The sequence below is a fragment of the Lissotriton helveticus genome, chromosome 4_1 (assembly GCF_964261635.1).
Source record: "Lissotriton helveticus chromosome 4_1, aLisHel1.1, whole genome shotgun sequence".
Lineage (NCBI taxonomy): Eukaryota > Metazoa > Chordata > Amphibia > Caudata > Salamandridae > Lissotriton > Lissotriton helveticus.
This window is the reverse complement of record NC_136063.1, coordinates 2,087,926,226-2,087,941,726: the sequence shown is the minus strand read 5'-3', so window position 1 is coordinate 2,087,941,726 and position 15,501 is coordinate 2,087,926,226.

Below are 15,501 nucleotides of genomic sequence, written 5' to 3'. Positions count from 1 at the left end.
TATCTACTCCCGACTGATTGATGCACCTGTTTCACCCGGACCATTTACTAGAGATAGGTCATCTGGCCCGACCAGAGAGCACCCCTAGTGAAAAGGACATATGCAATAATAACGAAGTGATCACTGTATCCTGTTAACAGAAACGTTAGCATGAAACAACCTGGAAAGAAAGGAATAGGAAAACGAAAATCAGTAGGCCACTGATGAACTTTTTATTAAATAACAAACAAAGAAACGATAACAATACGTAATGATAAAACCTATTATTGTCCTAGAAACAAGAAACGTTAGAAGTAAGCCCGTAATAAGAAACCTGAAAACAGTAAGAGAAACCAAGTGTGACATTGCAACGGCCACAAAGCAACGAGGCTTCATCGCCCCTCACTGCCCCAAAACGTGTCTGTCCCACCGCCTGCCACGCCCAAATAACGGCAAACTGGGAAAGATACAAGTCAGCAGACATCCGCCCCATTCTGGAAACTTTATCGGGATTGTACTTGATTGAGTGTGATGTCACAAACATTTGTGCGGATCTAGATTGTGTTAAGGAATACAATAGGTTAAGAAGAGAGTATGCGCCACATTTGCCTCAATATCCTTTGTTTGAGAAACAGGTTTCCGGCTACGCCCAGCCGGAAGCAACACATATAAGGCGGGTCCTGCTGCCAACCGTCGGCCAGGAGATCATCACGTAGGGTGTAGCCGGAGGAGAGGCCGAGGCCAGCGGGACCCGGCCAGGGGGATTGCTACGACCACCCTGGAGAGTTGCAAGGGGGGGAATGTCCGTGTCCTCGACCCTCCCCTCTCTCTCCCAGTCCGGCCACCATCAACCAGAGGCCGAGGCCGACGGGATCCGGCCGCGGTGGCGGTAACCCTGGAGAATTGCAGGTTAGACCCTCTCTCTCCCAGTCTGGGCCAGCATCCATGGAGGGCCTGGGAGTGGAGAGGCCACTGCACCAAAGGCCCAGGAGAGGCACCACACGCCAAGGCCTGCCCCACCGGATGAGCCAAGGAACCCGTTCATGGGGCCAGAGCAAAGGGCGTCCGGCCGCCATCCACCGGAGGTCCGGCCCAAAGACGGACGGGACATTTCTTCTTTCTTTTATAATGGCTGCGACAACACTTGGGGGGGATGTCTTGCACATGCCTCCGACCCCCCCCCTCGTCCTCATCGCCTGGTCCGGCCATAACAAATGTCAAGCGAGACGCCGTGGGGTGCACTGGGTGGGAGAGACGGTGCGAACAGGCCTCTCCCGCCTCCCCAGGTGGAGGCTTCCCAGCTGCACCCTCAGCGCTCCAGGCGCCCGGAAAAGGGTTCTTCCACTGTGGCGATGCTGCAACGTCTCGCCCGGCAGGGTGGAGCCCGTCCGCTCATTTGACCCCGCGATCGCCAGTAGCTACCGAACTCTCAATATGGCGGTCGACCTGGCAAGAGCGGGCCCAGCATGAAGAAATGGCCCGGTCACTGGTTGACTCCACCACCGTAGTCCTCCACGACCTTGAAGATTCTAGAGGAGCCGCGGGAGTCCCCGACCCCCGCAGACACCCCCGATGGGGAATGACTGCCATGATCGCCCGTGGAGTGACGAAACTGTAGCCGCGGGACGTCGGCGCTCCCATGCTGGCGCCAGCCTCAGTTTGAATGACTAGAAACCTGCAGACCTCAGTTCCGGTGAAAGCACAGTGTGACCCGGTAGGAAAAATTGTTGCACCCCCTCCCCTTTTTGACTGATGGTTCAAACCACCGATCCTTTCCTTTGCCCTTTTAACGGAACTTTGGACTGCCTCCCCCCCCCCGCGGCGCCCCACGCCGTTATTTGCTGGGCGGCAACTTACTAGACATCACCTTCGTGCCATCCAGATTTCAGCGCGTTCTGCTGCCTTGGAACTATTCGCACAACAGACCGCTACTGACAACCCACCCCCCGGGACGCCCCACGCCGGATACCCAAATCAGTGCGGCACCCAGGCAACATCTTCTGAATTTTCATAATTTGAAAGAACTAGTAACATGTCCTCATCAGGATTTTCCTCTTCAATCATCTCATCAGGAATCTCCTCATGAAAAGTCTGCAATGAGGATTCTTGTAAGTCTATGGTCTCCAAACATTCGATAAATTCGCCATCAAGAGATTGATCAAAAAAATCATTCAAGTCATCTCCTCCTTATGAGAATATTTCATTATTGGTGCTGTCAATTTCATTAAATGTAGTGGATAATTCAAAAGAAATTGCCACGGTCTCTTCATTGTTTAAATGTTTTTACTGTTTTTGTTTTGTTGTATATATTTATAAGTTATTAAAGTTTTATATTCCTACTACTTTGTTGGAGTGCTATATATTTTTAATGTGACACATAATTGTAAAAACTTTGATGTACAAAGAGTCATCCCTGGAATCTTCCGCTTCAGGCTCGGTCCTCTCCCCAATCACAATACAGGATGGTTTTCAGATAGTAGGAACGCGTGTGGTTTGACGGATCTCATCGGGTGTGGGCCTTGATCTACTATAACTCCTTTGAAGAGGGGTGATTCTTTACAGCTGGGGCCATAAACTACATCTGCAGGGCTAGCTGATAGCCTGGACAATCGGACACAGAGGAAGAGGAGTGTCAGAGGGTGCGGTAGTGAATAGGGCGAAAGGGAGGTGTCGGGCGGGCACAGAGTGTGATTCTCAGGGAAGAGCAGCGCAGATGGGGGGAGGTTTATTGCCGATGCATAGGACAGAGAGCGGGGGTGACCAGTGCCTGGGGAAGATGCTTGCGAGGGTGGGGAGCCATGCTACGGATCAACAGCGTGCAGAGAGTGGGTCTGGTCAAGGCATCTAAAATGGCTGCCGTGCACGACAAAAGTGTGGCATTTCAAAAAAGGCAAGATGGCGCAGACAATGTTTTTCAACACTTCCTCATTTCCTTCGAATCGAACGTTAAAAGACGTTGGTGCATATTACCAAAGTTAAGCGATATTTATCGCTAACGATGCTTAGCAACGAATTTTTTACCGGTAAGCATCGTCAGAAATTATCGCAGATAAACCTTGCTATTATCAAGGTTTATCGCAAATGCGATAAAAAACGGCCGCAAAGCATGAATATCGCTAAAAAGTCAGCGATATTCATGCATTACCGAGCTAATGCTCTTAGCCATGTTATCCACCTCCCATTGGATAACATGGCTAAGAACTGCTCAGGGCAGGTGTTAGTTTTTGGAGATATTCGCGCTTAGCGCGAATATCTCCAAAACTTGGTAATAGGAGATAGATATCTTGCATGTTGTAATGCAAGTTATTGTGGTATATGGAACTCATACCATAATCTCTCAGGAAAACAGAAACTGATCCTTTTGGGACCGCCTGAAAAGGCCGAGGGGGTGAGGGGTACTCTACTGTGCCCCCTTTTCACGTTCCGAACTATTTTATTTTACTCTCTTCTGTAATTACACAAAATGGCAGCGATAAGATGCATCAGACACAGACAGTGAGAGAAAGGAGGCCGGAGATGAAGAAGAGATGTCAAATACACATTGGAGATAATATAGTGGGACAAGGAAAGTAAATATGAGTAAACTTACCATGTAACATAAAAATGTTGCACTCTATACTATAAGTCTCATTTTATACTACAATCACTTCGCTACAACCTCATAAATTAAAAATAAAAATGAATAATGTCTCAAACAATTTTTGATTTCTAAATATAAATTTATTCTTCTGAATTTTCAAAATTTGAAAGAACTAGTAACATGTCCTCATCAGGAATTTCCTCTTCAATCATCTCATCAGGAATCTCCTCATGAAAAGTCTGCAATGATGATTCTTGTGACTCTATGGTCTCCAAACATTCGATAAATTCGCCATCAAGAGATTGATCAAAAAAATCAATCAAGTCATCTCCTCCTTGTGAGAATATTTCATTATTGGTGCTGTCAATTTCAATAAATGTAGTGGATAATTCAAAAGAAATTGCCACGGTCTCTTCATTGTGAGCCATTTTATTTTGAAATTGCTTGCTGTAAATTGCAGAAAAAAATAATCACTTTCATTTATCGTTTTTAGTAATACATAATATAAAACTAACTTTATCAAGTATTTAGTATAACAGAAAGACTGTAAATAAATAACAGAAAACATTTTTCAAATTATCTTAAAGTGTACAACATAGTTCCCCTTACAAATTAACAACTCACCTTTTTAAAAGTAGGAGAAGTGTTAGTACTGTGTAAATCAAACACCAGAAATTGAGCACCAAAAATTCCTCACAAATATACCTCAGACAGTAGTATCACAAAATGGCTGTGGTTTCCTCTCATTTTAGATATATACATAACCAATTAACTTTCATCACACACAAATACAAAACCAAAGTAACATTTTAATTGGTTCTAAATTTCAACACTTTCAAATGTGTTTTCCCCATGCAATTTTCCATAGGACATTTAGATACGTCTACAGCCTGAATGGCTGAACGGAATTACACCAAACTTGGCAAAATGGTACATCAAACCTAAGAGGTCAGGGATGATCTACTATGCCCCCTTATGGTCATTTGCCCCTTCGCTTTGGCCTCCTCTTGTCTCTCGATCCTACCGAGAGACAAGATGGCGGCCGCTACGGACTGTTTGGAATGTTTACAGATGCCGGAGAACCAATCAGCTTCGCAAAGCTCCGTAACGCGAAAAGTACGCGAAGCGGAGCGCTGTTACAGATATATATCTTTTTTTGAACGTTAATTTCTCAAAATCCACTGGAGCACATATATTGAGACCTAGCAAAGGCACATCGGGCTACCAGTCCCTAATATTTTGCCAAGTTTCGTGCAAATCCATTCAGCCGTTCGATTATTATTATTATTTTTTTTTTTTGCCCCGCGGGGCCCTTTTAAAACCTCCACATCAAACCTAGGGGGTCAGGGAGGATCTACTATGCCCCCTTATGGTCATTTGCCCCTTCGCTTTGGCCTCCTCTTGTCTCTCGATCCTACCGAGAGACAAGATGGCGGCCGCTACGGACTGTTTGGAATGTTTACAGACGCCGGAGAACCAATCAGCTTCGCTTCACAAAGCTCCGTAACGCGAAAAGTACGCGAACTGGAGCGCTGCCCGGTCCGCTGTTACAGATATATATCTTTTTTTGAACGTTAATTTCTCAAAATCCACTGCAGCACATATATTGAGACCTAGCAAAGGCACATCGGGCTACCAGTCCCTACAATTTTGCCAAGTTTCGTGCAAATCCATTTAGCCGTTCGGGCTAAAAGTGAGGCCAACCGCCCTATGGAAAACTCAATGTTAAAAACACGTTTTGGGACCCCCCTTTTTTCTCAGCCCCCCCTTGACAAACCCCCCCCAAATTTTCAGTGGCTGCTCAGAAACAAAATGTTCCATTTTCCTGAAAATTTCAGCAAATTCCGTCCACAAACGCCAAAGTTATTAGACATAGAATTTTCAAAAATCCCATAGAGAAAAAATCCTAACTATAATCAATCAATCAATCATGACATTTGTAGAGCGCACTACTCACCCGTAGGGTCTCAAGGCGCTGGGTTGGGGGGGGGGATGCCGTTACTGCTCGAACAGCCAGGTCTTGAGCTTCTTCCTGAAGGAGAGGTGGTCTTGGGTCAGGCGTAGGTCGGTCGGGAGTGAGTTCCAGGTCTTGGCGGCCAGGTAGGAGAAGGATCTTCCTCCTGTTGTCGTTCTTCGGATGCGGGGGACGGCGGCGAGGGCGTGGTTGGCCGATCGGAGGTGGCGTTTGGGAGCGTAGAAGTTGATCCGGTTGTTGAGGTAGCTCGGGCCTTGGTCGTGTAGGGCTTTGTGTGCGTGGGTGAGGAGCCGGAAGGTGATTCTCTTGTTGACCGGGAGCCAATGCAGATCTCTCAGGTGTCCGGAGATGTGGCTGCGTCGGGGGATGTCGAGGATGAGCCTGGCCGAGGCGTTCTGAATCCGCTGGAGTCTCTTCTGGAGTTTGGCAGTGGTTCCGGCGTAGAGGGCGTTGCCGTAGTCCAGTCGGCTGGTGACGAGGGCCTGGGTGACCGTCTTCCTTGTGCCGGTGGGGATCCACCGGAAGATCTTGCGTAGCATGCGCAGGATGTTGAAGCAAGACGAGGAGACGGCGTTTACTTGTCTGGTCATGGAGAGGGAGGAGTCCAGGATGAAGCCCAGGTTACGTGCGTGGTCCGTTGGTTTGGGTGCGGTGCCCAGGGCGGAGGGCCACCAGGAGTCGTCCCAGGCGGAGGGCGATGCGCCCAGGATGAGGACCTCCGTCTTGTCCGAGTTCAGTTTCAGGCGGCTGGTCGTCATCCATTCGGCTACCTCTCTCATCCCTTCGTGCAGGTTGGCTCTGGCGGTGGCGGGGTCGTTGGTCAGGGAGAGGATCAGCTGGGTGTCGTCGGCGTAGGAGATTATGTTGAGGTTGTGTTGGCGTGCGATGGCCGCGAGGGGGCTCATGTAGACGTTGAAGAGGGTGGGGCTCAGTGAGGATCCTTGAGGGACGCCGCAGATGACTTCGGTGGCCTCTGACTTGTACGGTGGTAGGCGGACTCTCTGTGTTCTTCCGTCGAGGAAGGAGATGATCCATTCCAGTGCCTTGTCCTGGATTCCGATGTTGCCAAGGCGCTGTATTAGTGTGCGGTGGCAGACAGTGTCGAAGGCCGCGGAGAGGTCTAGGAGGATGAGGGCCGCTGTTTCTCCGTTGTCCATCAGAGTTCGTATGTCATCGGTGGCGGCGATGAGGGCGGTCTCGGTGCTGTGGTTCGCCCGGAAGCCCGACTGTGAGGGGTCGAGGGATCCGTTCGTCTCGAGGAAGGCTGCCAGCTGTTTGTTGACGGTCTTCTCGATGACTTTGGCCGGGAACGGGAGGAGCGAGATGGGGCGGTAGTTCTTGAGGTCGGTGGGGTCTGCTGTGGGTTTCTTGAGAAGAGCGCTGAGTTCGGCGTGCTTCCAGCTCTCAGGGAAGGTGGCGGTGTCGAAGGAAGTGTTGATGATGTCCCGCAGGTGGGGTGCGATGACAGCGTCGGCCTTGTTGAAGACGTGGTGAGGGCAGGGGTCAGTCGGAGATCCGGAGTGGATGGAGTTCATTGTGCGGATGGTGTCTTCTGTGTTGATTGGAGTCCAGGTGCGGAGGGTGGTGGTGGGTGGCGTTGTTGTGGTTGTGGCTTGCGTTGGTTGGTTGCTGAAGCTGTTGTGTATGTCCGCGATCTTGTTGTGGAAGTAGGAGGCGAGGGAGTTGCAGAGGTCTTGCGACGGGGTGATGTCATTGCTACCGGCGCTGGGGTTGGAGAGCTCTTTCACGATGTTGAAGAGTTCCTTGCAGTTGTGGGCGTTGTTGTCCAGTCGATCCTTGTATGTATTTTTCTTGGTGGCGCGGATCAGTTGGTGGTGTTTCCGGGTGGCGAGCTTGAGGGTGGTCATGTTGTCCGTGGTAGGCTCCCTTCTCCAGGCTTTCTCGGAGCTCTTTAGTTCGTCGGTGAACCATGGTGTTTTTCTGCTGCAGGGTCTGCTGGGTGGGGTTCTCAGTGGGGCGAGTTCGTCCGCGCAGTTGCTGATCCACTTCGTGAAGTTGTCGGCGGCCAGGTTGGGGTTCGCTGAGCTGGCGGGAGGGTGCTGGCTCAGGGAAGTGGTGAGCTGGTCGGCTGTGATCTTGTTCCAGCTTCTTCGGGCAGCCTGTTGTTGGTGGTGGTGGATCGCCGATCTGTTGAAGGTGAAGTGGACGCAGCTGTGGTCCGTCCAGTGGAGTCCTGTTGCGTGGCTGAAGGTGACGTCGTTGCTGGACGAGAAGACGGCGTCGAGCGTGTGTCCGGCGAGGTGGGTGGGGGTGGTTACCAGTTGCTTGAGTCCGAGGTTGGCGAGGTTGTCGATCAGGCTGGTGGTGTTGCGGTCGTTGTTGTTCTCCAGGTGGAAGTTGAGGTCCCCCAGGAGGATGTAGTCGGCGGAGGGGAGGGCATGCGGACTGACGAAGTCGGCGATGTCCTCGCTGAATCGTGTGCGTGGCCCCGGGGGTCGGTAGATCAGGGTGCCTCTGAGGGTGGTCTTCGGGTTGGTGTGGATCTGGAAGTGCAGGTGTTCGGCGGTGGTTAGGGTGTCGTCGGTGTTGGTCGTGATGCGGATGGTGTCTCTGTGGATGATGGCGATGCCTCCTCCCGTCTGGTTGGCGGTGCGGTCCCTCCGGATGATCTTTTAGCCCTCCGGGATGGCGATGGCGATGTCTGGGGCTGAGGAGGCGTTCATCCAGGTCTCGGTGAGGAAGGCCACGTCAGGGGCGGTGGTGTCGAGGAGGTTCCAGAGTTCTACGGCGTGTCTGTGGACGGAGCGGGTGTTGAGCAGGATGCACTTGAGGTGGCTGCTGCTGGTGTTCGGTTTGGTGAGTGCTGGTGCAGGGTGTGTCCGGATGCAGCTGAACTTGCAGGCGTGGCAGCTGAAGGGTCCGTGGGTGTGCTTCGGGGCGGCTTGGTGACATCCTGGGATGCGGCCGGTGTTGAGTGCGATGAGATCGGCGGCGTTGTAGGTTCGTCGGGTCGGCTTCCGTCGGTGGGGGCCAGGGGTCCTGGCCCTGGGCGCGGTCCAGGCGCGGACGGGCGCAGACGGGCTTACCTTTGGCGCGCCTTCGGCGCACAATCGGCGCGCCCGCTGCGCGTCAACGCTGCACGTTCGCACGGTCGCCATATAAGGCCAAGTGCGCGGGTGGGCGGAGCAGCTGGGAGGCGGGAGCGGGGAGGGAACAGAAGGAAAAATGGGCGGGGTCGGCGGTAGTGGCGGGAAGCGGGGGCGGCGAGGGAGGCGGGAAACAGAGCGGGCAGTGATTACCGAAGGTAAACAAATCGCGCTAACACGGGAAGAAGACTAGGAAATATGGACAAGCACAAAAGATTGACAAAACAAGTTTAACACGGGGAAAAAGCCTAAGAGATGCAGACAAGCACAAGTGATTGACAAAACAAGTTTAACACTATATATACCTACTGGCGACCGCCAGTAGGTAATATATATATATATATATATATATACATATATATATTCACTGAAAAAAACATTGGTTTCAGGAGTTATATAGTTAGGAATTAGCCTTTACAAAACCTTTGAAATTCACTCAAAAAACTATAAGTTTTAGTGGTGTTATAGTTAGCTGGACATTTTACTCATACAAAACCATTGAAATTGCTCCTATATAGTTAGTTGTACTAAGTATATATCGCGCACCCGCAATCAACTGCTGATGATGTCACATATTAGATCATTCATGACATGGTCAGTGACATCACTGATGACATCTCAAATGACATCACTGATGACATCACTGATGACATCATCCAGTGAATGTGGTTTGCTTCGTTATTTAAATATGTATTATATAAGTAGCAATTTACATGGACGAATGAGTGGATATATATAAATAAATATTTGGATGGAGGATTTAGTAGCAGTGTAATTGACTGTTCACTTGACCAATTTATAATGTCTCACTAAATATAAAGGATAGTGACTAAACTGTGTGAATATCTGTATCACTTTGTCAGTTGTTGTGTAAACTGATTCTACAGTTGGTTACTAGCTATGTGAAATTCTATATAGAGTATTTGTATGGGAGTGTGAAAGTGTGTGTGGTTCGGTGGGGGGGGGGTGACTGTCCAAAGATGTGTGAATAGTTGATTCAGTAGATATATGAAGTTAAAACTACATGTTCTAACAGTTTGGGTGAGGGAATCTCTTTATGGGTGTGGTGATGAGCAAATATATTTCTCAAAGGTACAGGTCCAACAAACTAGAAAAATAAAAGGCAGTGTATGGGTCAGTTGTTGTATATAAATAAGTATACATAAGACACAATGATTGTGTGAGTGACTGTATGGATAACTGTATACTTGTGATTTTATAATTCACTAAGTATGACTTACTATCTAAATGAATAGAAGAAGTGGTCTTTGTATAAGTGTTTTGCTAAGTAAATATGTAAGTATGATCCATTGTTTGCATAATTATTATTATTATTATGCGTTCTTATATAGCGCTCGATTACCCGTAGGCATCTCGGCGCTTGCCTTGGGAACCCGTCCTGGCTTCCCCAAGGTGAAAGCCAGGCATCCCGCCGCAGGGGGGCCGTAGTGGAGATTAAGCAGGCTAATGCCCAGAGCTGCAGAGTGTGAACCCGTGATTCGAGTAGGCACCGAAACGAGAATTATCAAGTCCGTGGATATTTGGGCTCAAGACCCTGCCGCGTCGGGAATTGAACCCTGGTCCCGGGTCTGACCTCTGCTTCAGGGTCTGCCTCCTCTAACCAGTGAGCCACACTTCTCCACTAAGTGAGTAGGATGACTTCATATGTGAATAGGATGCGTGCTGTTGTTTAATGTCGATATAGATGTATAAGTATTTTGATAGTGTTCTATTGTTCATTGACAGCATGTATGAGTGAATCCATAGGTAAGTGATTAGATGTGTGTATACATCTATGAATCACTGAGTGGATTTTTAGATACTTGTATTGCTGTGACAATGGATTTAAATATGATACTCTGTATTTTACAAACAGTGATGAAAAATTGTAATAGTATATGAAAAGGTGTATGTGATTGTCACGTGGATGATGTCATCAGTGATGTCATCAGTGATATCATTTGAGATGTCATCAGTGATGTCACTGACCATGTCATGAATGATCTAATATGTGACATCATCAGCAGTGGATTGCGGGTGCGCGATATATACTTAGTACAACTAACTATATAGGAGCAATTTCAATGGTTTTGTATGAGTAAAATGTCCAGCTAACTATAACACCACTAAAACTTATAGTTTTTTGAGTGAATTTCAAAGGTTTTGTAAGAGCTAATTCCTAACTATATAACTCCTGAAACCTATGGTTTTTTCAGTGAATTTCAAAGGTTTTTTTAAATGCTAATTCCTAACTATATAAGGCCTGAAACCTATGGTTTTTTCAGTCAATTTCAAAGGTTTTTTAAAATGCTAATTCCTAACTATATAAGGTCTGAAACCTATGGTTTTTTCAGTGAATTTCAAAGGTTTTTTAAATGCTAATTCCTAACTATATAAGGCCTGAAACCTATGTTTTTTTCAGTGAATTTGCAATTTTTTTTAAATGCTAATTCCTAACTATATAAGGCCTGAAACCTATGGTTTTTTCAGTGAATTTCAAAGGTTTTTTAAATGCTAATTCCTAACTATATAAGGCCTGAAACCTATGTTTTTTTCAGTGAATTTCAAAGTTTTTTTTAATGCTAATTCCTAACTATATAAGACCTGAAAGCCCACCAGGAATCTCCAGTATGCACCAGGGGACTGCATTGCAGAGAGGTGTAATTAAGCCACGGCCCTTTTTACACCTCTCTGCAACGCAGCCCCGTGCCTGTTTGAAGAGGGGGAACTCATTCCCCCTGCATACTGGGGGCCCCTGGGGGCCAACTAGCCCACCTGGAACCTCCAGTATGCACCAGGGGGCTGCATTGCAGAGGTGTAATGAGGCTATGCCCCTCGTTACACCTCTCTGCAACGCAGCCGCCTGGCACGTTTGCAGAGGGGGAACTAATTCCCCTTGCATAATGGGGGTCCCTGGGGGCCAACTAGCCCACCAGGAGCCTCCAGTATGCACCAGATGGCTGCATTGCATAGAGGTGTAATGAGGCCACACCCTTTTTTACACCTCTCTGCAACGCAGCCCCCGTGCATGTTTGAAGAGGGGGAACTAATTCCCCTTGCATACTGGGTGTCCCTGGCAGCCATCTTGTGCCTTGTTCAAACCAAGGCACAAGAAAGCAGTGAAACAAAGGTGTGAAACTCGCAAAGGGGCCAGGTTGAAACACCCTGATCCCCTAGGCCTGCTCAGGGGGTCCCACAAGGACCCCCAAGGCCAAAAAAATAATATATTTTTTTTAAAAGTCGCGGGGTACAAAAAAACAATAAAAAAAATATAAAACAACAATAAGAATAAAAAACAGTTCTTTTCAGAACTACCTCCAATATATATAAAAATGCTACATTTTTAAAAAACTCTGTCTTTCTTTTTTTCTCCAGGGTACGCGTACCGGTACGTGTACCGATACGTGTACCGAGGCGTGCACCCCCTCAAAAAATAAAAATAAAAATAATGAGTGTGTGTGTGAGTGGTGTGTGTGTGGGGGGGTGGATGTGGGGTCTGTGTGTGGGGGGGTATGTGTGTGTGTAGGATGTGTGGGTGGGTGTGTGGGGTGTGTGTGTGGGTGCGTGTGTGTGTGGGGGTGAGGAATGTGTGTGTGGGTGTGTGTGTGTGTGTGTGTGTGTGTGTGTGTGTGTGAGGTGTGTGTGTGGGGTGTGTGTGTGTGTGTGTGTGGGGTGTGTGTCAGAGGTGTGTGTGTGTGGGTGAGTTGTGTGTGGGGGATGTGTGGGGTGTGTCTGTGAGGTGTGTGTGTGTGTGTGTGGGGGGAGTGAGGTGTGTGTGGGTGGGGGTGTGTGGGGCGTGTGGGTGTAGGTGGGGGTGTGGGGGTGTATGGTGTGTGTGTGGGTGTGGGTGTGTGCGGTGTTTGGGTGTGGGTGGAGGGGTGGGTGTGGGGTGTGTGGGGGTATGTGTGTGGGGCACCCCCTCAAAAAAGAAAAAAAATAATAAGTGCGTGTGTGTGTGTGGTGTGTGTGGGGGGGATCGGGGGTGTGTGTGTGTGGGGGGTATGTGTGTGGGGTGTGTGTGTGTTGGATGTGTGGGTGTGTGTGTGGGGAGTGTGTGTGGGTGTGTGTGTAGGGGTGTGTGTGTGTGTGAGAGAGGTGTGTGTGTGGTGTGTGTGTGTGGGGTGTGTGTCAGAGGTGTGTGTGTGGGGGGGAGGGGTGAGGTGTGTGTGGGCAATGTGTGGGGTGTGTCTGTGAGGTGTGTGTGTGTGGGGGGAGTGAGGTGTGTGTGGGTAGGGGTGTGTGGGTGTGTGGGTGTAGGTGGGGGTGTGGGTGTGTAAGGTGTGTGTGTGGGTATGGGTGTGTGGGGTGTTTGGGTGTGGGCGGAGGTGTGGGTGTGTGAGGTATGTGTGGGGGGTGTGTGTGGGAGGGGTGGGTGTGGGGTGTGTGTATGTGGGGGTATGTGTGTGGGGTGTGTGTGTATGAGTAAAATGTTCAGCTAACTATAACTGGTGTCAAACCTATGGTTTTCTCAGTGTATTTAATAGGTTTTTAAAATGCTAATTCCTAACTATAACTGGTGTGAAACCTATGGTTTCTTCAGAGAATTTCATAGGTTTTTTAAATGCTAATTCCTAACTATAAATGGTGTGAAACCTATGGTTTTTTCAGTGAATTTCAAAGGTTTTTTAAATGCTAATTCCTAACTATATAAGGCCTGAAACCTTTGTTTTTTTCACTGAACTTGCAAGGTTTTTTAAATGCTAATTCTATTAGCGGATATCATTTATATATGTTAATATCCGTATGGGACCACCTGAACAGCCCTAGAGGGGTCAGAGTGTTTCTACAAGGCCCCCAAATCTTTTTTTTTTCTTGTAAAAAAAACCGGTACGCGTACCGTAAGCGTACCCCGCGATTTTTAGTTTTTTTCTTTTTTTGGGCCTTGGGGGTCCTTGTGGGACCCCCTGACCAGGCCTAGGGGGTCAGGATGCTTCTACCCTGCCCCCTTTTTGAGTTCTACACGTTTGTTTTTCTGCTTTCTTGTGCCTCAGTCTACCGAGGCATAAGATGGCTGCCAACAGTTTGTGTTTTGGAGTGTTGACAGACATTGGCAGCCAATCAGAATGCAGCTCGCGCACTAGAGGTACGCGTACTGTACGCGTATGTGCGCGTACCGTAAGCGTACGGGTAAGCTCACGGGTAAGCTGCCATAGATATATAAATTTTTTTGAACCTAAATTACTCAAAATCCACTGGAGCACATATCTTGAGACATAGCAAAGGCACATTGGGCTACCAGTCCCTACAATTTTGCCAAGTTTGGTGAAAATCCATTCAGCCGTTCGAGCTAAAAGTGCGACCGACCGCCCTATGGAAATTAACATGGGGAAAACACGTTTTGGGACCCCCCTTTTATCTCGGCCCCCGCTTGACGAATCCCCCCCAAACTTTCAGGGAAGGACCGGAGCGCCGCGAGGCAACGTTGCTGAAACATTCAGGCAGATTCCTCAACCGGCGCCAAAGTTATTCCCAATAGAATGTTGCAATTTCCCTATGGAAATCAATCCTAACTATATATACCTACTGGCGACCGCCAGTAGGTAATATATATATCAGTGTCCGTTGCTTGAAGATGCATTTAAAAACAAAGCAGGACCCCATCCATTGTAATAGAGTCCTAAGTTCAGGCAAAACCGGCATCCCCTCGTGTCTTACTTCAGATGCCCTACGCGTTTCTGAGCCACTTTACTCCTTGTTCACGGGCTGGCACCAATGGATGAGGCAGTTCTATGAGGAAGTTTAAATCCCCGTATTTGATTGTTATATATATATATTCTTCACCACTTCCGGTCTCCATAGTTTCACTGCCAGGAAAGACAGCACTGCAAACCGAAGGTTAGTTTCCAAACGTTTATTTGTTTTGAAGGGCTGTTACGCGTTTCGGTAGGGTCCCCTACCTTGCTCACACTATATATACTTTTACTAGGTTGAATTAACAGTGCACATTGTCGCTACAGCTACTCCCATATGTAAATCTGGATCCCTATAACTCAGTTTCCGGAAACTAATTTCAGGTGTTTCTGTTTTCCTATATTCATTGGTTAAGTTCAAAGGAAGATAAAATAAATCACTATAAAACATGAAATACTAATTTGGTTGTTTACTACAGTGCACACCTTATCGTACTGTCTTTCGAAAGATAGTTTTTTACTGCAGAGACTGAAATACCTTTATATGCCGGCAATCAAGCCAGCTGTCATTCCACTCACGATGCTTCCTTGAGGACTAGACACTTTTAAACTACAGTACGGTGCTTTTAACCTGCCAACTCTTCTTATTACAGAAGCTCTTTTGTATTTTACTCAGCACCGGGGAGTACTTTTAGAGCCAGAAAAACTTGAAGAAAGGCAACAGCAGAGGCTGGAAAGTAATACAAGGGATGTGCTATTTCTCAATCACATGCTTGCATTTCACGGTGGTCACCTTTAAGCACTTTTATTTCTTTCATGTTTTCCAATGTAGACTTGCAGTGGCTTCCTTGCATCTGTCCTCCATGATAATAAAAGATGGTATCTTGTTCTTATTCAAGTGAACCAAGAGGGTTGCCTAAGTATTTTCCATTGATCCTAATGTATGTATGTATTTATGTAGGTCAAAGTGCATGGCCACAGTTCGTCAGACCGGGCAGCATCATGTTATAGGAAATATGGTTACAAAATATAAATTCACCTGCACAAAGCTTACACAGATGAAATAATTTAGGGCCAGATGTATCAAGATACACTTTTGCGATTCTCAAAGAGCGATTTTTAAGGAATCGCTATTTGAGAATTGTAAAATGGTATGTATGTAGAAATTCGCTATTTTTTAGCGATTTCTTAAAATTCCTTAATTGCGATTAGCAAATTGCTAATCGCAAT